The sequence below is a fragment of the Patagioenas fasciata genome, chromosome 3, assembly GCF_037038585.1.
Source record: "Patagioenas fasciata isolate bPatFas1 chromosome 3, bPatFas1.hap1, whole genome shotgun sequence".
Lineage (NCBI taxonomy): Eukaryota > Metazoa > Chordata > Aves > Columbiformes > Columbidae > Patagioenas > Patagioenas fasciata.
Window position 1 is genome coordinate 28,128,631 of NC_092522.1, and position 23,471 is coordinate 28,152,101.

The 23,471-nt window shown below is 38.7% G+C and overlaps 1 pseudogene; it reads left to right on the forward strand.

The window, feature by feature from the left end:
* Positions 1–6,400: 6,400 nt before the first annotated feature.
* The window catches only part of LOC136099332 (spermatogenesis-associated protein 7-like), a 50,073-nt pseudogene continuing 33,002 nt past the window's right edge, over positions 6,401–23,471 (forward strand).

Sequence of the window (23,471 nt, forward strand, 5' to 3'; positions counted from 1 at the left end):
TGGATAAAAGGGCAGATACGATTATGGTGCTTTTTCTATTTATTTAAGAATCTTTAAGTGTTACTGGGAAATTATGAATTTGTCCTGGATGAGAAGTGATAATTGATCTGTATGCAGCTACCTAGGAATAACATACAGAAGTGAGTGAAAACGTCTGAGCTCTGATAAAAAGACAACGTCCTAATATATATTGCTAGTTAAACCATCTTGTGTTCTGTTAATGGAAAGAGAAAGAGAATAAAGAGCAGAGTCATAATTTTTCCACCTGCTTTCATGGGTTTTGTATTGTCTTCTGTTCTTATTTTTCTGCCTGTACAGATACCCAAACTGTAACATCTCCCCTTCACATCAAAGGGATTTGATGAAGGACTGCCCTGATCTTTCTTCCTTTCATCTGTCTCTCCTTGCTTCTCCGTGTTTTCTCTGTAGCTACCGCTGGATACCACCCAGTGACAGCAAAGGCATTTGAAAAGAAGCGTCTTTGCTCCCTTGAGGGGCCTTGCAGCCCGACAAGCACGCTGCTAAAATTGGATCCTGCTGCTCTGTGGGAGGACAGCCTGGTCTGGGATCATACATCTCTTCAGAGGGGCTCTCTGGGGTGTCGCTTATGTAACTGTAACACTTGCTTAATTTGCCTCCAGCTCTTAACAGTTAACCATGCGGTTTAAGATATAAGGTAATTACATCCCGCAAAGTATGAATAGCAGTGTTCGTCCGATGCAAGCGTGGTAGGCCTTAGATGAGGCAGTCAAGTGGCAGAACTCTTCTTCCACAGGAAGGTCCAAAATTAAGGAAAATTAATTATGCTTTCTTAGAATGCATATTAGAACCCCTCTGCTCATGCCTTTTTGTAAATTCATTGAACCTGGAGGCTCTGTCTCATAGGTTCCCAAATCCCAGGGTTTTCACATTCTTAGCTATTCACACCAGAGCGAGTCCCGAGAACCCCAGAGAAGGGTCTCCTGGGGCTTCAAGACTCAGAACTTGAGGATAAGCTGAGTTCTCAAAGGCCTGAGGTTTCCTGGCCCAACTGGAAGGCCAAATGTGACACGTATGATGGCTTTTGGGTTCACAGGAGGGAGAGGATGGACCTGCTACTTCCACAGAGCCAGCGGGCCTGGAGATGGTGGGTGTTGGAGCAGCCACAGTCCCTGGCAGAGCAGAGGCCATGCGGTGGGGACTGCATTTTGGCCATGGGCCCTGGTAGCTGGCATTCCCCCACAGCCCACCTGGTGAGCCAGCAGAGGTCCTTGCTGGTCTTTTTTCTGAAGCTCAGTGAAACACTGGTTTTTGTATATGAAATATTTCTATTTTGACAAACTGACAAAAAGTGCCCGCAGAAGTCCTGTTTTTCTGGAAATTTTTTGACCAGATTTAAAATGCTGCACAAGGAATAGTCGTTTCGAGCTTTTTTTAACATTCTGGACTAAGTCTGTGAATGCAGTTTCCATATCTTATGCCTGTCGAGGGACACAGGCTTCTGCAGGTATTCAAATATGGACCCAGAGTGATCCCAGTCCAGTAGGAAGTTAATGTGGATTTTGGGGTGCTAACACGTCATGCATATCTAATAATCTGTTCTGAATGCTAAATGCCATACACATATCTCAGATACTGTAGTTTGGTATTTCTGTGGATGAAGGTCCACTCCTTTTTACCCAAACTTACTCTATCAATAGAAAACACCTGAGAACATTTTCAAGCATAAATTCCATGGCTTAATGTGTATGATCAGATCTGTTTCTGCTTCAGAACTATGCTAAACCTTCCACATTCCCATCAATCAGCATAATATGTGGCTAATTTTTAATCCACCATAGAATGCAGTGATAAATCGTTAAGTACAAGTGTGTGAAACAGGATATTCTATCACTAGTCTACAATAGTACAAGAGACTAGACCGATGTTGAAACCTTCTTAAAAGTTGCGCTTGCCACTAACTTTTGTACTGAGAGCCAAATCTTACAACGCACAAAGCTCTGTAAATCTGGGAGCTGATGCTGCTCAGCATCTTACTGGAGACAAGTTGCAAAGGGACAGAATCAAAGCCCTTGTTTTTGGAGAATGATCTTCTCACAGCAGCAACTGCTTAGCTGTATGCTTTAATCTATTTCATTGTACATCATTCAAAATATTCAGAAAGAGTCTGTCTTATATCTTCTGTGAATGCCATTAGCAATGTCATATTGCATCTATGCATTATTATTAGCTAAAATGTGAAAAAAAAATCCTCTTTTCTCCAACTTCCATTCAGCATTTTTACTGTCACCTTCATAGGTGTGCTGTGTTTTATATTCAATACAAACCATTCCCTGTGAAGCATTTTAGTATCCATCTGCTATACGAAATATCTGATTTTTCTTCCACATAATTTACAGCCTGGGTCTCCTGTTAAAAGAACTGTGCATTGATGTAAAATAGCAAAGCGTAACACTTTCTGATTGAATTGTTTTATTATACTCTGGTGAAATTAAAGCAGTTTGGCACAAATGAAAGTAACTGCTACAGCTTTTGTGTAGGGAGACAGCTTCGGGTATTATGGAAGTACAAAAAATACAAAGAAACTGCAGAGACGGTGTTGACAACAAAACACATCATTAGATAGAAATGAGCCTCTGCTAGATCTGGGACTTGTTCCCTTGCCTAATGACTGCAAAGATCAGGGCCTAATTTATAGTTGGATAGGTAACTATTGAATAGGCATTATAGATTCCCTGCTGTGTCTTATACAGGTTTAAAAGAGGTGGTCATAAATTATGACAGATTTAGAAAAGTCCTCTGGTTACTATAGATGAGTTTAAGCAGAGATGAAGCAGAAGCTCTGCTCTCTCTCAGTTTGCTATGGCTCCAATGAAAAGCTTCACAACCAACACCATTCCTTCAAAGGCTATGTACTACTTGTTTTCATTCTTACAAAAAGTAAAAATAATAGCATCTGCATAACTGCTGCATTATGTTAGCCATAGTACTAAGTTATGGTTTTACGTATCTGTGTGTAAAGCCAACAGGACTTAAGCTTGTGATAAGGAGCATTGCCAAATTGCTGCTTTTAAGAGACTGAACTCTCTGTATTCAGAAACTCCGTCAGACCGTTCCCTTGTTTCACTATCAGACACTTTGGAAAAGAGTGTTCATCACTCAACGCCAGATCTGGAAGTCAACTGGAGTATATTGTTAGTGACTTTCACCTTGGATATGCTCTGGCTCCGTGTGTGATATTGGACCACCACAATGAATCATCATAACTTGAACACAATAGGTTTTATACTGTCATCTCATTGGTTTTCCAAATACCCCTTGCCAAAATAATTTCCTTTTTGTGTGGCTTTGTCTGGGGAAACACTCTGTTCCTAGAAGCTTAAAGGGTTCCACAAGTCAAAAATGGTTGCAGCTACAGAAACTAGCCCATGTTTCTTCTCACGAGAAAGAAAATTCCACATATTAGATATTTAGATAAAGATGAAAATAGATGCCTGGGGTTTAGGCACTGGTCTGCTACTCAGGAAATCAAATTTCATTTCACTCTCTCGATCTTGTTACAATGAACAAATCCCTTAATCTTTTTCAGTCTCCGAAATAAAGACAGTGTTTGTTTGTTTCTCCCACCTGCTATTTATCTGGTTTGCAAACTTCAGTTGTAAACTCTTCGGGTACATTAATGAGTGACTGGCTATTTGTACAGAGCCTGGAACAGTGATCTGATTGAGATGTCAATAAGTCACCAGAGTTGACACAACAGCAGCATTACTGCATGAGCTACCTGCTGTAAGTGCACATGTAAAAGACTAGTTACTTATAGAGATCTGCCATTATTGTGACTATGTTCAATTATAACAAATGTTTAGTGCCTGTGTCACATGTTACACATAGTGTGCACATATTAAATTAAATGTGTTTGGGTCAAACAATTGCCATTTTTGATACGTTCTTGTTCCATTTTAATCTGTCCTCGCTCCAAGCAGTTTCCCACTGATGTTTTTCCACTTCAAATCATAGTGGAGTAATTGTTGAGCTAAAGTTGTGGGACTGGACAGAAGAAGATAAAGAATTATTTTCTGTTCTTAAGTTGCACATGATTAAGAGCTCTTTTCAGTGTAGTATCCTTCTATCTTTCATGCCTTTCATGTATGATTGACATAAAATAAAGCCAAAAGAGGCAAGGATTTAGCCAGAGATAATTTATATTTCAAAAGAAATTAAATAATCAAAATTATTATTAGTATTATACAGTGAAATGTAGATGAACAAATTTGCTTTTAAGTCTTTGGCCAGTATATATTATATATATAATTAAGTTCCGCTCATTTTCAGAGCATGAATAAAAATGCTTAAGGAATATATCCAAATAATTTTTTCTTAATCAAGTGTTTTTATCTGTTACCTTCGATTTGAGAGCGATAACTTCCTTTGCCCATATACTGTTGTGACTGTAGAACGTTTTTTTTCAAAGACAAAAAAAAAAAAACAACAACTGACCTTTTGATGGTTTTATTAACTTAGGGACCCATGACAATTAGAAATATGAGCACAGAAGGAAAGCAATGACGACTACTCAGCTCCAATTTATTTCATAGTGGTTTTATTTTAAGCTTTTTCTCTAAGGTGGCAGAATTTGACCCTAAAAAGCACTGCTCATAATCTTTCCAGCATTTGTTTTCTCAGAACACTGTTATAATACTCTCTGTTACCTGCATCCTTTTATCTTTAAGGTGGCTGTCCTAGACAGGTGATTTTGCCAAAAACTAAGCTGGCAGTGGTGAGGCCTGAATTTCAGAACCAGGTAAGAATGCATTCTCTGAAAACTGCCCCCCTTTGTCAGGTGTCACCAAATCAAGATCCAAAACCTGTAATCACTTTCTAAAGTCTCTGCCCTTAGGTTTTATTTATAGCTGCATAAATACAAGGTTTGAGAAGTTGCAGCAATCCTTTGAAGCCAAAAATCATCCTGAAAAGTGTGTATGAGAACTGAAGTAAAGGTTTCATTTTTTAAGAGTCCGACACTCCTGGTTCCGTCCACAAATTATGATGTTGCCTTGAAACCAAAAAAAATTAAAAAAAAAATAAATAAATAAAAATAAATAAAAAAAAAATTGCATTGATTTTTCTAGATCTGATGGAACTTGACTTGTCCTTTGACATTCAGGATCATCTCTAAGGAGATGTTTCCTTTGAAACTCACAAATCTAATCAGGCAAATATAAGTTCACAATTAAGCAACTTCTGCTGGTAAACAACCCTTTGAAGTATAAAACTACTGAGCTTTTGGCTCCTGTATGCCAGTTTGCTTATCTGCTTAAGAAGGTGTGGGTGACAAGATTTATCTGGTGGTGAATATTAGGTATGCATATTGTATTGGTGACTGGCTTGCTTCACATTAATAAGAATAGGTTTAAGATGAACCAAAAAAAGTTTTTAAGCCGGAGAAAGTCTATTTAAGTTATAGTTCAAATTATTGCCGGAACTTTTGCATACAGACAAATCATTGCACTAAGTTAAAACTAAGTTAAAAATGAGGATAGAAGCTTAATTTCCATGATCAGACTTACAAATCAAGGCATCAGCTTTTCCTTTATTTTAATGGGAGTTAGGAACATGATTGTGTTGAAAACCATATCACTGTACAGGTAGGGGCTGACATCTTCTGGATTTCCTATGAATCTGTGTCTGTCTGACTCCTGTGAACCTAAGAGGCTTTTGAAATGGAGAATTGGCCCCTTCAGCTGTTAAGGCACACAGTGAATTTACCCTGTAGCTCATGTGAGATGAATTCAGCTGTCAGCAGTGGGACATATCTTCGTAAAATGGGTGGAATTCCATGTATTTGGAATTTGTGTTCATGCAGCTTGTCCTTAATTTGAAATGAGAGGGTGCTTATTTGCTTACTTTGTTGGCTTCTGTGGTGTGAGCTTATACTATTTCATAGAGTATCTTTAGAAAATCATCAACATTGTGGGTTTTTTTCCCCACTGCTTCCCTTGGGCACAAGTGGTACAGTAGCATACTGAGCTGCTCCTTCTTTTGCCTCCAAGATTTATGTTTAGCAGAGAAGATCTTTCAGATTGCAAAATATGTGACACTTACGCAATGCCATGGCTCATATTTGTGGCCTGTAGAAAATTGCCCTGTAGATGCTGTTGTAACAGGGAATTTTCTCTCAGAGAAAGGTCAAAAGGGTCCTATTAATTGGCAGGGATTAAAACAAACAGAAGTAATCTGGCGAGTAAAGTGACCTTGAAAGTACCAGCCTTTTCACACCTGTATCAGTTGTAGCACAGCATTCTGACCAAGAGATGACTCTTCTGTAATCCCCACAGGACCTGCAGAAATTGATCGTATTTTCAATACTTTCATAATATGTAACCAATACATTGTCCTTCCCTACCAAGGGTTCCAGATAGCCATGGTGCCTACGTACTCTATGAAGGGACCTTTCAGAGGTCACATGAGTTTCAAAAGTAGCCGTAAGTATTCAATTTATTACTTGATATGTGCCTATGTGCTCCAACTTTGGAAAAATGGCTTGAGTATTATGACATTATTGGAAGTACTAATTTTATTACTGGAACAAAAGAAAGTAGATAAATGCTTCGAGTATTTCTATTACAAAAATCTTACCTCCTTAATTCAGACAAGAAGCTTTCCTGGTCAGGATCTTTGCCAGCCACCTGTAGAAGAATTGCAAGCAAGCTGTTCTGCCTGCAGCTTCCCATCTCAGAAATGCTGTTCCACTGTACCTTCTCCATAGCCATCTAGTTCGGTCCTTAATTAGATGCTGGCAAACACATCACCACCCCCCCTTTTTGTGCTTTTTGTCCTGTGACCCTCCCTTGATGAAGCCCAGCTGCAGTCAGATGCATTTCAGGCCCCACAGGGTGTTATCCCACCATCCTCCTCTTCCCACCTTCTCCAAGGAACCCCAAAGGAATGTCAGGAGGACACCTGTTGTGTCCCCACCTCAGCAGCCTGTCATACAGGTTTCCTGTATAAGGTGATATATACCTATTTTCTGAAGGAAACAGGAACAGAAACACCTCTGCTAGACCCTCAAATCAGAAGCCCAAGCTGAATACCTGCCAGTGCTTCCTATAGCTGAAAGTAGGTGGAAACACTTACCCAGAAGGGGAGCAGCTTGACTTAACTGTGCAGCTGAACCAAAGTGAGAAGACCTGAAAAACGTTTGTCAGCCATTGACTGGGCCACTCTGCTGAGAGATTGTCTCATTTGTTACTATATTGTCTGCACTGAAACAAGCACCTTGGCCATAGCCATGGGCCGATGTTCTGCCTTGTTAAGCATGGGGCAAACACAACAGGAAGAGGTGGTCCCTTTTCCCCCCAAATTTAGACTCTAAATACAAGATGAGGCAGTAGACAGGTACAGACAGCTCCAGGACCGTAACTGTGAACTAGTGTTTACGGTATGAGATAGCTCTTTCCTTGCAATGCTAGATAGATACTTCTATCAGTTCACAAAAGGCAAAACCAAGGATGCTGCAGAGATGGTTCCTGCTTGCCAGTAATGTGAAAGGTAGATAGGAATTCAATATTTCCAAGTTTTTGAGGCTTAAGTATCACTGAAGAGTCTTTATTTGTTGATTATAAGTACATGTAGCTCTGTCCGCACGTTGTGAAATTTCCACTTGTAGGAATTAGCAGACGACAATGGCACAGACTATTTGCAGTATAGCAACATTGCAGTGATAATAGTCTTTCAAAGATTAAAATAGTTGACATGTTCTTGAGAACATGTATTTTTGCTCCCACAAGAGGCAGAAAGTAGTGGCTTTGAATTGGTAACCCGGTGGGGAGAAAAAGTACTCTCTTGTGTTTTTCAAAAACATATTTTTGTTTTTCAGCTACATGCAAAAGACATGTTTTATCACTGTCATTGTGTATCAGTCAAACTTTAATACTGCTATGACTAGATTTACGATATGACATTATAGCTCTGGACATGATGTATTCTCCAGACATGATTTGCAGAAGTAATCTCTTGCAATTCAATCAGTGGAAACTAGGTAAATTAGTCATGGTACAACTACACGTTCAGGAGTATAATAAATTACTAGGAAAGTCATTACAGAATAGGAAATAAAAAGAGTCAGTGTTGTGAGAGTTGTTACCATTCTTTATTGCTCGTTCTTGGATCCATGCTTCCTGGAGATCTTTCCTCACATATAGAAGCAAGACATAAATGTCTTGAAAATACAATAGTACTCAGAATTTAGAAAGATTTTCAAGAGCGGCAATTTTCTGTAGGTAAACTTGTGCTCATATATAGGAAGTGTTGAAATTCTGAAATATTGAAAATTTGCATAAAGCAATTTGCTAAATATTGCAGGTGAATGAGGTCTGTGTAAGACAGCAGAAAATACAGAAGTTTGATTCTGTTCAAACATGGGCTTGAGAACTCTGCCAGTCCTTACAGCACACGAAAGGGCTGTTTCAATTTGACTTGACATGTGTTTGCCCCATCAACAGAGCATTGTAACAGGACTGCTTAAAATTCCTGTAAGATTTCTCTTTAACATTTCCCTCCATTTGAAGTTACTGAAAAATGTAAGAGAAGACAAAAGAAAAATTCGTTAAAAAGTGTGAACTTTCCAGTGAGCTCAAATAAGATCATTCTCTCTAGAGGTGGGAAATACTTAATGGGCACCCACTAAATCTCCCAGTTTTATTGTTTTTATCTTTAAAACATCTTATTTGAGAAACTGCTGTGTTTTTCATGTCCTCTTTTCAGAGAGATTGAGACACATAAAGACAAAATGACTTGCCAAAGTTCAACAGAAAGTCTCTGGCAAAGAAACAGATTTGCTTTTTTTCCCCTTACATGGGAACAACCACAATGCTACTTATTGCAAAATATTAGTAATTTTCTGGACACAGGATAGAGTTGTATTTTATGAAAGACAGAAAATTAGATTAAACTACTAGTGCCTTGCATGTCTTCACCATTTCAAATTTGGAGCGGTAATTCATTTTGAGAAGAATGTTCTTTTTATAAACGGATTTTCCATCCCTTTTTAATCCTCAGATATTGTTTGGATTATCACATTGTTCTTCTGTCATGCTGTCTTTTTCACTGCATATATTGAAATCACACTGTCACTGCCAATCAGGGAAAGGTTTGGGGCACTTCCTGAAATACTATTTTCTTTTTCTTAGTGACAAGAGCCTCTAGCTGCTGTGATTTCGGGTATTGCCATTCCCTGAACTCAGCAGAGCTGCCTCACTTTTCAGCAGCTAAGGATGGTGCTGGATATTACTGAAGATCTTGTTCAGTTGCTTTTGCCAGCGGGAGGTTACAGCACAATTGGAAAAAATTCATGGAAAAAAAAAAGTTAATAACTATTGGTCTCAAGCACATAAAAGTTTTGAAACAGAATAGTACTGATTTTAACTATTTGATTTCTTTAGTACAGCACTGACACCCATGGGGTGGTTTCTCTGATTGAAATTGGATGTGGTAATTGGACAATCAGAAATGATGTGAGCTTGATATTTGTCTGCTTCAAGTATTGGATTCCATTGTGTTATCTCTGCTACTCATGCTAAATTTCATTGAGATGAGATAAATGCAGTTTGGTCATAATTTTGCACCACGTTCTCCATTTCTTCATTATTTCTGTTGAAGTCTCTGCATCTGTTTGCGCCATGGTGTAAGCACTCTGGCTGTGCCTACGTGTTTGGTGAACCATCAGACCGGATGGTTCTGGAGCTGAAGTAACACCACATTCTGCAGCTGGTCATGTTGGGATGTGATGCTGCAGGTCTTCATGCCAGTGCATTTCTGGCAGGCTTTTAATCACCTGTGGGAGCACATTAGTAAATAATACTAAATGAAGCAACAAATATGGCATTAGGTGTTCTGTCCTACTCTTTCTTTCAGTGCTTGTTGAAAAGATGGCACAATAAACTCAACGTGGTAAAACTCCTCGGCAGTGAAAAACAGTTTGTAGCACTGTCCCACATGATAGGAAAGAAATTTAGACCAAAAAAAAGCAACACAGCAAGAAAACAGCCAGACTGCAGTTAGAAGGACTGATTCCCAGGTTCTCAACCCAATATCTCCTATTCTTTCAAAATACAATAAAACTTTGAAACTAAATCAATAGCTGAAATTGTACATTGGGGACGTGGACAGTGAAACAATCAATTACTTCATTGTGTCAGAAAGCCAAATCTGAATAGGTTGGATGGGTTGATTATCTCAGTGTAAGCGTTATTCTGTGTCTGTGGATGGGAGGCCAAAGGCATGTTAGATTTCTGATCTCCAGCATTCTGTGTATTTTTTAATATTATTTGCTAGCAACTTACCATCTACAAATACTGTCTGATTATTTGAGAAGGAATCCAGAAATAATATTTTTGTTTGGAAACAGGTTAAAAGATAATGATCTTTCTCAACTGCACTACCACATTAAAATTTAAAACAATTAAATGTTTATCTGCTTCTTGACTTTTTTTCCTGGGCTAATGAACTTGTCAGATACAGAGACATTCTTCCTAATCTGAGAAGTCTTGTGGGTTAGAGATTCAGAGATGTGTCATGGTCAGTCTGTGTGTAATACATTTTTGTTTCATGTTTTGGCTCCTTTTCTGACCCTGCTTGTGTCTTTGTGTGTACCCAGCCCATTTTCCTCACTACAGAGTGCTAGAGTTAGGCCTGGTATCACCAAGAGGCAAGGTACTCACATCCAGTCTTTTGCAGTACATTGTCTTACTCGCTAGTATTAAATCTTTCAAAATGTAAATGCCTTTTATTATATCAGATATTAAACAATGAAATCCTCTACTGTTCTCTGGAGTTCTGTGTATAATATCCAAGGCTCACACATTACTTATTGCAAGCTGTAATTCTCAGGTATTCAAAAACATGCAAAATTAGAATCATTTACCACTTTTTCATGTTGCATTTTGTGTTACCTTTACTTTTTGAAATTAATTAATATTTATTTGATTTCACTACATGAATGAGAGGGTAAATATTTAAAAGTTTTCAGAGCCATTATTGCCTGAGACATTGCTTGCCTTGTTGAATAAACTAAGATTTTTCCTTGTTGCAGCTTTTTCTCCTGGACCATCCTGCAAGCTCTCTAACCAGTATCTCATTCAAGATCACATGGCTGCTCATTACAAGAACCTGATGTCTGCCAAAGGTATGTATAGACTTTAATGATGACAATATCTATGATGAAATCACAGTCAAGGAAATGTTGGTTGCCCTTAGTTTCGGCTGGCTGCTGGATTTCTTCCCCTTTCTCACCTTCTTCCTGTCACTAACTCAGCAGGTGTAGGAGAATTTAAAAGCAAGGCATAACCTGGTGTGGTCTACAAGGAGAGATATGTAGAGCACTTGATTGGAACTGTAACCTTGCCTGGGGAGAAGCAATCCTAACTGTTGAGAGGGTTAAAGTCTACAGGATCAAACTGTTCAACCAAGCAGCAAGTTCGTGTTACGAACAGAAATATTATTTAATTCCACTGTGTTGTTTTAATAGTGGTTTCTGTTTAGAGGTATATGGTAGTTAACTAAAAAGGAAGATAAAATGACAACTAGGGCAGGCATTTATTTAATTGGGAGAAATCACTGAAGAGTAACAGTGAAGGTTACAGATTTTGATGTTTCTAATATTACAGTATTGGTCCTAAATAACGTAGAGGGAAGTTCCATTATCATGCAGTCATGTTTGAGAGGGGTCTTCAAACACTCTCCCTCCTGTAAATAGCTGCAAATTGCTAGAAAGAGAATTTGGAATTAAAAAATATCTTCCATCGGTTGTCTGGAGCTGTGTAAACTTTCTGGTGCCTCAAGTGCACCAGAAAACAACTGGAGTTGAATGGTCATAGCTGCAGTTTGGTTACTGCAACACTCTCAGTCCTTGGGCTCCCAAGGCTTTCTAAGCAAACAACTCACTGATAACATGCAGTGAGCACTATAATAACGCATGGCTGTTGAACAGCACATGAGATTACTGCTGCATTTTTTGCCAGAAGGAAAATCCTTTCACCAGTTTTTAGTGCCAAGTGCTTTATCTTACGCTACCTAGCTTAAACCCAGTGCATCTTTATATTATGGTATCAGAAACACTATCTAAATGTTTCATGACCTCCACCATGCTACGGTTCATGACCATCCCACTCATTTTGGGAGCTGGAGGCTGGATTGCTGCTGTATGCTTTCATATTTAAGTGACTTCTGCTTTTACATGGCTAATATCACAGGAACAGTGAACTCTAAGGACTGTATAATTCATATCCTAGTACATTGCTCATAAATATACAGAAACAGCAGGATTAATTAAGAGCAGCAAAGACTGCTGTATATCATTAAGATGTATTTTATTCTCAACTGGTGAAACCTAAATGAGGGAGTGAAGATCAAAAAACAAAGGGACAAAACAAAGATATTTTACAGTCTTTTTTTGTATTACATTCTTAAAACTCAGAAGAAAATACACAGAATGTATTCTTGGCATAAAAGGAGCCAAGTGCTTTGTTTCCAAGCAGGTTTCAATTTTCTCTTTTTCAAATGTCAGTCCTGCTTGTCTGTAGCAGAATTCAGTCAAGCTGGAAAGAGCTTCTCACAGTAGGTGCTAATCAAAATTTCTAGTGGCTAAGATTTCTAATTCTTAGGTGTTTCACCATCTGAAGTTATAATTCTAAAAAGTCAGATTTGGAGCATACTAGAGCAGGAACTTTTAATATTAAAACACTTATTTTACTTATTATAGTGCTTTTTCATTACCAGAGGTTTTCCTTGTAGAGCTACACTTTTGCATACATATTAAAAACTACAATATTGCAAGGATATCAAGGTTCTTTTCTGTACGTACCTTGATGCTCTGAAGTGCTGACTTGCCACATGTTCTGTACATCCTTAGAGGAGATAATAGGATTTTGTGCCTCTGAAAAATCTAGTCAGGGTTGCCTAAAGGCCTTTTCTGGTATCTTTCTAAATATTCTCCAATCTTTCTGAAATACAGCTTCTTTTTTAAATACAACTTCTTTTTCAAATACAACCTATTTGGCCTCACTCCAGACAGCAGCTAGCCCTGCATATTTGAAATTTCATTTGGAGCACTTGTATAAACTCCAATTTGTTGTGACATTTGGCAGTAATGACAGAAGTGTCTTGGATGGAAATGGAGTCAGTGTCCTTCAATTGAAACTGGAATACTGAACTTCTCCTAGGTGATTGCTTTTCCCTCCATAGTCAAAAATAGTATTTCCTGCTATACCTCAATTATATCCAGGAATATGCAATCAGACATAACAGCTCCATTAACATCCATACCATCTCCTGTACGAATACATGACTTAACGAAGACTGTGCAGCAGTGACGAGTGTGCAGAAGAGCGATGAGCCTGGTTCCTTGAAGCTCACTTGATTTAATCTTTTACAATGAAAACCAAATGACTGAATAACAGCAAATGCCATGTACGAAACTTCCTATGTAATTGTATAATCAAATAACTCCTGCTGCTAGAAAGATGATGAAGAGCTGATGACCTTGAGCCTAGGGACAACTTGAATCTCACTCTTAGAGCATCATTTGGCAGTTTCCTCTGGCTGATAGTAGATGTGCTACTCATCCCTGACATATAAACTTTCAGGGTAGCAGCAAATGCCAATACATCATTAATACATCTTTTCTTAAATTGTAATCTAAAATGAAGGTTAATAATTTTAGCTCTACTGGCTCTGTTTCTATACCTAAGTAAATATGGGTGAAAGCCACAAAAATCAGGCCCAAGTTTGATACCAGATGAACAGCAGCACGGCTGAGTCACTTGTACTTTCACCTAGATAAAGACAGGGAGTCAAATCCCCAGTTGGCATAATTGCAGTTGGTGTAACTGTAGCTGGTGTAGCTCAACTAGCTTCATTGCATTTAAGTTATGCTATCTTCTGAAACCTCACCGTTGGCAAAAACAATAGCAGGAAATGGGAAAAAAAATAGTATACATCACTAGGGAAACAAGAGCTGCATTATTAATAATGCTAATATTATGCAGACTGGTACCACATTCCCATAGGGAATTCAGCGCCTTAGGAGGATCATTTTCCTTCATTTCAGTGTTAATATTTCTAACGCTGGTGTTCCATTGGACTGAACTTTCTTTTTGTTAATACAGCTGTTGTTGATTCATCTGCACCAAAGAGTTTGCATACCAGTGTTAAATGTGAGTAGTTTTGTTTTGTTTGTTTTCAAAATAGGTCTGGCTCCATTTGTTTGGTTTGGAAATACTTGTCTTCTTTTATGATGAAGCTGTTCTGAAGAGGCATATATGTGCTGAAAATATGTATCATTCTGGTTAAGATAATAGTGTCTATTATTCAATATCTAATCTGGTATCAAATACCTCATCTAGTGTCTAACTTAATAGCTACTTGGTTCATGTTTGCACAGATACATGCTAACTTGCTGACCATGGGACTCTGGTATACATACTTCAAGCAACATGGTGGTTGGAGGCATAAATTGCTTTAGTTTTCCAGCCTAAAGTCAGATTAGACCCTTTAAATTCCTTGCTAATCCACACCCTATTTTTCATTTCCCTGACTGCTCATGTACCTCTGGGCATCGGACACAGGACAGTTGGGACAGGTTTTGAGGAATGAGTGGGGTTTTGGTCAAACCTTCCACTGCACCTTATCGCCACCTCTTGGCGGAAGCCTGCAGTACCCAAAGGGCAGGCAGAGCCTCTCCTGCCCTTCCTTTTGAAAAAGGAAGACAGACTGATGAAAAGCAATATATCCATCCCTTTGCCTGGAAACAGAGCATTCACTTTGCAATGTATTTCGTCTCCTTCATTCACCAGGTTGTGAAGCACATGCTACTTCTGTGTTTGATAGTTACAAACATGGGAGCACACACCCCTTCTACACAGAAGCCACCCATTTTAAAATGAAGTTTGAAAAGCTGGAGAAATGAAAGCTTCTATGTTTCCACAGTGCATGCATAGTGGGAACCATGTATCAGAGACATGTAATCAGTGGTTGCTCTGAGCAAAGGTAGCTCAAAAGCAACAGTGGGATGCAGTTGTTCGAGCAAGATACACACAAGCCAAGAAGGTAAACATAAATCTTACCCATAAAGACTCAGAAAAAAATGTATCATATGAGATCTTCAGAACAGAAGAGAAAGAGAACAAGTTTAGGATCATAACACATCATAATCAAAACTCCCTTCTCTTTGTTTTTTAACTCCTCATACTCAACAGTAGGGTTTTTGGTTTTTTCAGTGCTGTCTTTTATATAATAACTTTTTAATTTGTATTTTCAATTAATCACTTTATTAAAACAGTGCTGTAGTAACACAAAGAAATGCCACAGGAAGGTTTCTGAGAATGCTAGTTTGACGGAGATGATCCTAACACAGAAGTGCGTGAGTGGACTCTCACCTACTTGAGAAGAACAAGAGGATATAGAATTTGTCCAGCTCCCTGCATTAGCTACAAGTTTTCCTAGATGATGTATCAGAGGGAAACATCTATGTTTCTTATAATTCTTTCTTAAGAAGGTTTTCCTCTTCAACAGCTAAGCAGAATTGTACTGCTGTATGGAGTTTCTGTTGATTTAGAAGCCCACTTTGAGTACAAGGCTCCTGGTGCTCAAAGAAGCCATAACATGAGATTCTCAGTCACATCAAGTGAGGACACGATGTCATTTTTGTCAATAATCTGCTGGGGAAATGCAAATCACTTTTGCATTTAGTATTTATCTTCACTGAAAGATACTATGTATCAGCTAAGTCCTTTTTCTGACAGGTTAGCTCCAGAAATATCTGTCTTGGCAAAAGAAATTTTGTCCCTTGAAGGATAAAGCTCAAAATTTGGAAGTCACAATGAAAAGGTGCATCAGAACTTATATCTTCGGAAGTGTTAAGGCAGTAGCACAATGGAGGTACAGCTGCTGTTAATGGAGTTGATGTGCAAATCATTTGAGCAGGATGAAATTACTTTATGCCTACAAAACCAGGCTTCTGTTTATCATCTGCATATTCAAAGACACAAAATAAATGAAGGCTGTTGTGCCAGCGTACCAGAATAACAAGAGAACAAAACTAATTTTCTGCTTAGAACAAGATTACAGCATTTTCTTCTTTTCATGTACAATCTTCTCCCACAACATTGACCCACTCTTGCTATTACTAAGTGTGGTGTCCCTTTAAAACCTTGAAATTTATCAGGACTTTGACAGATACGTATTCTGATGCAGTATAATTTCTTATCTGTCATCAATCGATAAACTCAGGTATAACCGTGCTTTCCAAGTGTGTGATCTGTGTTGGATACCATGTGTTTCAATGGCAGGCTTCAAGAAGAAAATTTGGGTTACTTGATGGTGATGTAGACATATGCAAAGCTATTAAAATAAAGAGAAAAACTCAAACAGCTACAAAGATCAGTTCTGAAAAGACAGAAGAAAATACAGTATGCTTTGTTCATTTTGAAAATAAATGCACTGCAGATAAAACACTATAAATAATTAGCTTTTTTGGCAATCAGAAAATGCACCATTTCACAACTGCCTATACTGTTGCAATTCAGATTAAGAACTGTATTGGCAAAGTGGGAGACATGATATATAAGACTTTCTCTTGGTTGTCTTCAGGTGTGTGTTTTATTTTCAGTTCCAGGGTTGTTAAGGACATTGTCCAAATGCCTTAAACATTGACAGGCTTGGTGCATCAGCCACCTCTCTAGGAACCGTGTTCCAGTGTTTGATCGCCCTCTCAATAAAGAAATGCTTCCTAATGTCCTGTCTAAACCTCTCTTGTCACAGCTTTGAAACATTCCCATGCATCCTACCACTGGACACCAGGGTGAAATTATAGTTGTGTCTCTTTACTGTCAGAGTAACATTCAAAATGCTGTTGAAATTGCACAAACTGATGCCAAAAGTTCAGGAGAAACAGCTAACACAAGGCATCCTGAGCAACCCTTTCTCTCCAACATGGAGCTGGCTTTGTTATAGCAGTAAAACTGCATCTCTGGTATTCTCCTAAAAACTGTGGTCCATTTTCCAGCTTTCATCAAGGGATGGAAACTTGTATCTGCTCCCTGCCTTGAGACTTGACATATTATCTGGAGGTGCATCAGAGATCAGGAATATGGGAGATGCTGTTCATCATCATAAGTGTTCTCACGGAGACAAAATTAAGCAGAAGTGTTTTAAGAGTCATGAGAGCAGCATGACTTATGAAACTACGGTGAAAACAGTGGTTCCTTGGTCATCCCAGCATGGAAAATATCTGACTATGAAAATGTTTATATTTCTTGCCCTCAGCAGAAGCCATGTTTGCTAGAAAGAGCATCTAGTGTGTTTAAAAAGAGCATAATGTGAGCTGCTGAATACGCCAGTGACCAGGTTTCAGAAGAGTGTGTCAGTGATCAAAAATAAGAATTTATCTTCAATGGAAATTTGAAAGTTTTGGAAATAAAAAAATAAATAAAATTTAAAAAATTATGAGGCATTGTTTATATTACAACAAAGGAGAAAATTTAAAGTAATTTTGTTTGAAATCAGATACCTTATTCATTTTTACAGCATTGAGCTGGAGACTTAAATTTACCTATGACATTCAGGAAGTCCTCCAAATTTCTCAGTCATTAGGGATTAGTAATTAACAATTAATTAATAACAAGCAGCTGAATTATATTCTTGGACTTTGGAAGCATGAGACAGTGTTCCCACGCCAGCTCTAGTAGTCTCTTCCAACCAGTATTTCCATGAAACTGTGATGCTCTGCTCCAGATTCACAGAGGCCAAGCTTGAGTCAGGTCTCCTGAGGCTGATCAGCTCAGTAAGAGGAGCAGAAGGAAACCTTGGCTGATGTACATATGAAGCTGTCCCAGATGAACTGGCAGAAAACTAGGAAAAACAACACTTATGAAAGATTAATCCAACCCAGCCCTAAATAGGAGAATTCATAAAGGTAAACAATGCTTCATACAGGAAAATGAGCCACCCAAATCATTAGTTAGTCCTGCAGTCCTCAAAATCCTTTACTGAAGGTCAGCTCTTTGGCTCCATCACAGACTCAGCCCACTACTCTGGGAAAGCGCAGTAGTCCAGGACACCCTGCCCTAATTCTCTTGTTACTTTCTCATTCCAGGAATGAGAGTGACTCCACCAAGCCTGCTCTGGTGCATTTTGTTTTCTCTTCTAGTTTTGCAGTGTCTGCTCTGCTTCCATTAGCAGATCACTGGGTAGCAGTCTGGCAAAATAAGCACACTGGCACTGTGAAGCTGCGGTAGGAAGCAGTCAAGTGCTTCAAGCTCACTCTACCCAAGTTCAAGAATCTCCTGAAGGAAGACCTAAAGTAAATCTGGCTCTCAGGGCACACCTTTAGGTCTCCATGATCTTGGTCTTAGGGCAAAGTCATTCCTTCACCTCTCTACTGATCTAGAATTTGATTGCCATGCCGAAGTCAACTACTCACAATGGCAAGATGAGCTTATTCAGACCATTGTATGTTCTGCACAATTCCCTTGCCTATTTATGAGCACAGTGTATACATTCGTCCAAAAGGAATTGCATATTATATGTAAATACGTGACTCCATGTGACTGTTTCTTATTCACCTTTTAGGGAGTGTTGATCACATAATTGCTCCACATGCTGTGACTCATTTTTATAAATATGAAGTCCAAATGTACATACAAGTGCGTGCAGAAACACATGCTTTAGTAATTGCAAAAGAAACAGTAGCTTTCTTTAAGAAGAATTTTAGTTTTCTGTGTAGCAGCAGTACGCTTAACTGCTTAGATATGGCACACAGTCGTCTTTTTATAACCTGTGTTTTTCCCTTTCGAATTCTCTGCATGAGAAAAACATTAGCCAAAATAATAATTTCCATTTGAGTCCTTAACCAGTTTAAAATGAAGTTTCTTTGTGATTTTCAAGACCATAACACCTGTGGAAAAGAACAAGTTGTTTCAACAGACAGTTCAAAGACACAAAACTGCAGTGTTTTATCTAGTTTGTGTGAATAATCTATATAAATGTAATTTTATCCTTACAGATGTAGAAATCTTAGTTGTCACTAATCTTGGTCAATTGAATGGATCATTTAGAAACCAGTGGAAATTAATGTGTTTATATAAGCAAACATCAATTTTCTATCATTTTAATTTTATGGAGCACTAGTGAGATGGTTTCTAATAAAAAATTTTACGGTCTGTAGAAAAGAAATGTGTGCATCGCTGCTGCAAAGGAACTGCAATGAAGGGAATATCAAATGTATGACTACACTGCGTCATTCAGCTATCAATGATTAAACAACTAGTCTAGTTCATGAATTCTTCTTCTCACACTTGGAATCCTATGCTGGTTTGACTGAAAATGGGTTAATTTTCTTCGTGCAGTTAGAAACCTTTCTTTTTCATATCTAGCATGCTTATTATTTGGACTTAGTTTGAGAACAAGCAGATAGCACCCCAGCCCAGAGTTAATGTTTTTAATTGCTCTGGTCTGAGAAACAAGGATACAGGTGTGAGGCGCTGAGGAAGGGGGGTATGGATGGGGCGGAGCTTGACTGACATACAGACTGATCAATAAGAGTATTCCATCCCATTAGTGTCATGCTAATTATCTAAGGAGAGTTGGGATGGCTTTCTCTTGCCTTCTCTTGCTATTGAGCTGGGGGGGTTTGGTCAGGACTTTTACCCCAGCCTTTTGCCATTTTGCAGAGGCCTCTGGGCTTTTCTGCCTTTTTTTTCCCCCCCCCTCTCTTTTCTCTCTCTGGGATCGGTTTTAGGACCAGGTGTGGCTTGCTGGGACTGGCTGCTCAGTCGTGGACAGAGTTTGTGAGGAATTGCCTCGAGTATCTTTTATTTCTATTTTATCTATATATATTTACGAGTAGTGTATTAGTATTTTGTTATTTTAATAAACTGTGTTTATCTCAATCCAATTTCCTCCCTTCCCTTTTGATTCTCTCCCCTGTTGGGAGGGGGTGAGCGAGTGGCTATCATGGTTCGTGTTGCTAGCTCGGGTTAAACCACGACAGCTGCACTGGCAGCTCCATTTGTGATCTGAGTTCCTTAGTGGCGACTACTGCACAGAGTAAAGATCATTGTCTGGGACTACCTGCCTAAAATGAGGCACCAGCTAGAACAGAGTAAATGTGTACAATCATCCTCTTGTACAGGGAGGAAATTATGACACCAGAGATTAATTAACAAACCTGTGATCACACTGGAGCTCGTTGTAGAGCTGAGAACTAAACAAGAGTTTTCTAAGTCTTACTGCAGAACTGTAATGACAAAACCATCCTTCCCATCCCTTTCAGAATCAGTGCTGTGGCAAGGAGCATTTGCAAGAGGGAAGGAAGAAGGTGGCAGGAGGTGCTGGAGGATGCAGCAAGCAGGAGTCTTATCATAACCATTGTGTACTGATTATTCTAACTTTGCATTCCTACTCCGCTGACACAGGAGAAAGCAGCATACATCAGCAATCAGTCAGCACTTTAAACAGGGGTGAAGCATCCTGGCATTTCTCTTGTGCTCCAGCTTCTAGAATTCCTTTCCTCCTTGAATTCCTCTGTACAGTATCAGTATAAAAATGTGCCTTTTTCCCTTTAAAGGCTTTTACATTCCTGGCAGTCATCTGCAGGTAGAAGTAAGTCTGCTACATCTGGCCTTACTAGCAATGTCTTTTCATCACAAAATGTAGAATCAGTTCAAATAATGAGTGGCTTAGCTGTAGGAAATTTCCTCTCCCAAAGTAATAGAAATTCTAGAAAAAGTTCTTGATCACCACTCGGCATAAAGCAGAGTTGACAATTGAGCATCCCTCCACCTGTTGCCTTTTGGTGTCAGGTGAGAAATGAAAATCTGTAGCTTGGCTAAAGAGGCTTTACCAATTTTTAGTAAACTAGGAGATCAGAATCTTAAAAAAAACCAAGAGCAATGATGCTGGACACATCCTTCTTTCACAGGTGTAAATTGCCAGTACGGATCTGTACTGACACATGAGGGAGGGAGACCTGGCCTTTTGTATCAGAACTGTGCCGGAACATGCTTCAGACGAGAACCGGGCTGCAAGAATGGGAGATGGTCTAAGTGTCAGAGTTTGTTCTTATTTGCCTATGTGGAAAGCTGTGAAAACCTAGAGGTTAAGAACGAGTGGTAGTTACAGAGCTGTAAGCTTTACCTTGTGTATAGATCTTACTTATACTTGCTAAAAGATTGAGAAAAGCAGACTATCTCCCCTGTGTAAGCAAAATAAATATCAAATTTTGTAATTTTCCTCTCAAATAAGAGAGTGTGTTCTTTCTTTATTCTGACGCAGTCCGTGGAGGAACTGTGTCAAATGCTGTCAGTTCCATTGATGTCTGTTAATTTCTTCTTATGGCAGACCCAGGCACAGCAGAGGTGGGTTACACATAAAGATTTCAAGTCGTTCAGAATTGCTGGATTGGGTGATTTGCTATGGAGAGCCAGTTCCTTCTTGCCTTCCTCCTGGGGAAATTCCTGTTAATGGCAGTGTGAGCACTCACATGAGCAAAACGTGCAGAATTTGGCACGGGATTAAAAAACAATATGGCAAACAGTGTTGCTTAGCACTGTTTCTTGATTATATCTGGCATTTCAGAGACTTTTCTTCCCCTATAAAATCGTTGTTATGATAGTATTGCAGCATTTAAATATTGATGAAGACAAATTTAAATATTGATGAAGACAAAAAGACAAAAGCTGAAGCAGGGCTTGGCACTTAAAAAACACCCATGCACTGTAGATCAGTGTCCCAGCACAGGCTTTTCATAACTGTAGCTATCATGGAAAAGAGCAACTGAAATAAAATCTGAGAATGTGAGCCTGATTTGCCACTGGTTTCTGCAAAGGAATAGTCTTGTTTGCTTTGAAATGCCAAAATAAGCAGTCCCCACACCAGACAAACTATTAGCAGTGCAGACTGCAGCATTTGGCCCATTAATGTGAACATCATGAGTAACTGTCCTTGTATCTCTTTGTATTTCACCATCTCAAAATCCGAGACTACATCACTTAACAATAGCAGCATAAAATGAGAAAAAATGAACTTTCAGATAAGTTGGTAGCTGATCCATGAGAAATTACATGTATCTTAGAGTTTCAGAGATACAATGAGAATAAACTGTTGTGGTTATCATCTGTGCTGGTTTTCCTCTTAGTCTTCCCTCCAACGCTGTTTTACAGAATTTGGGGGGAAGGGTTTAGAAGCACATCAAAACCGTATTTATTTCCATACCACTTCTCATTAAACTGATCCAAAGGCTAACTTATCTTGCTATAAGGGACATACAACTTACTGTTAGGACTAATTTGTCCAGACTTGGTAAATCTTTGTTTGATGAACTGTATTGTTTAATTTCTGTTCTGTCTATAGGTGCTTATAAGCTGGAATAAAGTTGTTTCTTAGCCATCCTTTTGAGGAACTAAATACAGTCAACTCCTTAAATCTGTCACCCCAAAGAGTGTTTTCCAGATTTCATCATTCTTATGGATCTTCTCTGCAGCCTTCCGAATTTATGAATGTTTCTTGAGTAGTAAAGTTTTTAGAGCAGGATATATAATTCCAACAGCAGCCATCCACCTGTCAAAGGCAATTGCAGTAAGACTCACTGTACTTAATGCTTGAGATTTCCACTCTTTATAGGTGATGATATTACGCTGGTTTTGGCTACACTGTTGCTGTGGGAATTTACAGGCAGCTGTTTGTCCAGGAGAAGGTACGAATGTTTTTCAGTGATACTGATTCTCAAACAAGACTCACCTTCTCTAAGAGCCTGCATTTTCTGAACAGAGATATTCTGGTATCCATACTGAGAAGGAAGCTCCTTACCTACAAGTACATCACAGATTGAGGCAGATCACTTTGTTACAATAAACACTCATTTACTACTCATTAGTTCCTCAACCATAGTTGCTCAAGCTTTATGAGGAATGACTTCATGCCTTCTTTCAGAAAAATGAAATAAATAATACAATAGTATAATATAAAAAATTATCCTTGGTTAGAAACACCTGCCTTCCAGAGAGTCATCACTTCTACTTACACTTTCAGATCTGCCAGCTATACATTTTGTAAACACATGTAATTTTGTAGTGTTGTAATTTCTTAGTCAAAATGTCATGCAGAACAAAGCTTACAGAAGTTGTTTAAACCAACACCTTTATCTCACTCAACCACAATCAGAATCTCTCTTTTCTTTCTTATCATGTTACCATGATGATGGTGATTTTTTGTAAACTTTTTGGATTGGCATTGCTCATATTATTTACTTTAACTGAGTCATAACAGCCATTCATTTGTTATGCTCAGGACTGATATCAGCCTCGAGTTCATTGACCACTTTTGCTCTTCTTTTTCACCCACAGTCCTTTAAAACCTCTTTGTTGTTTCAAACCTCATCAGGAGTTAAACATCAGCCAACTCTTTTAAAACACTTGGTAGGAATTAAACCAGAACTCCCA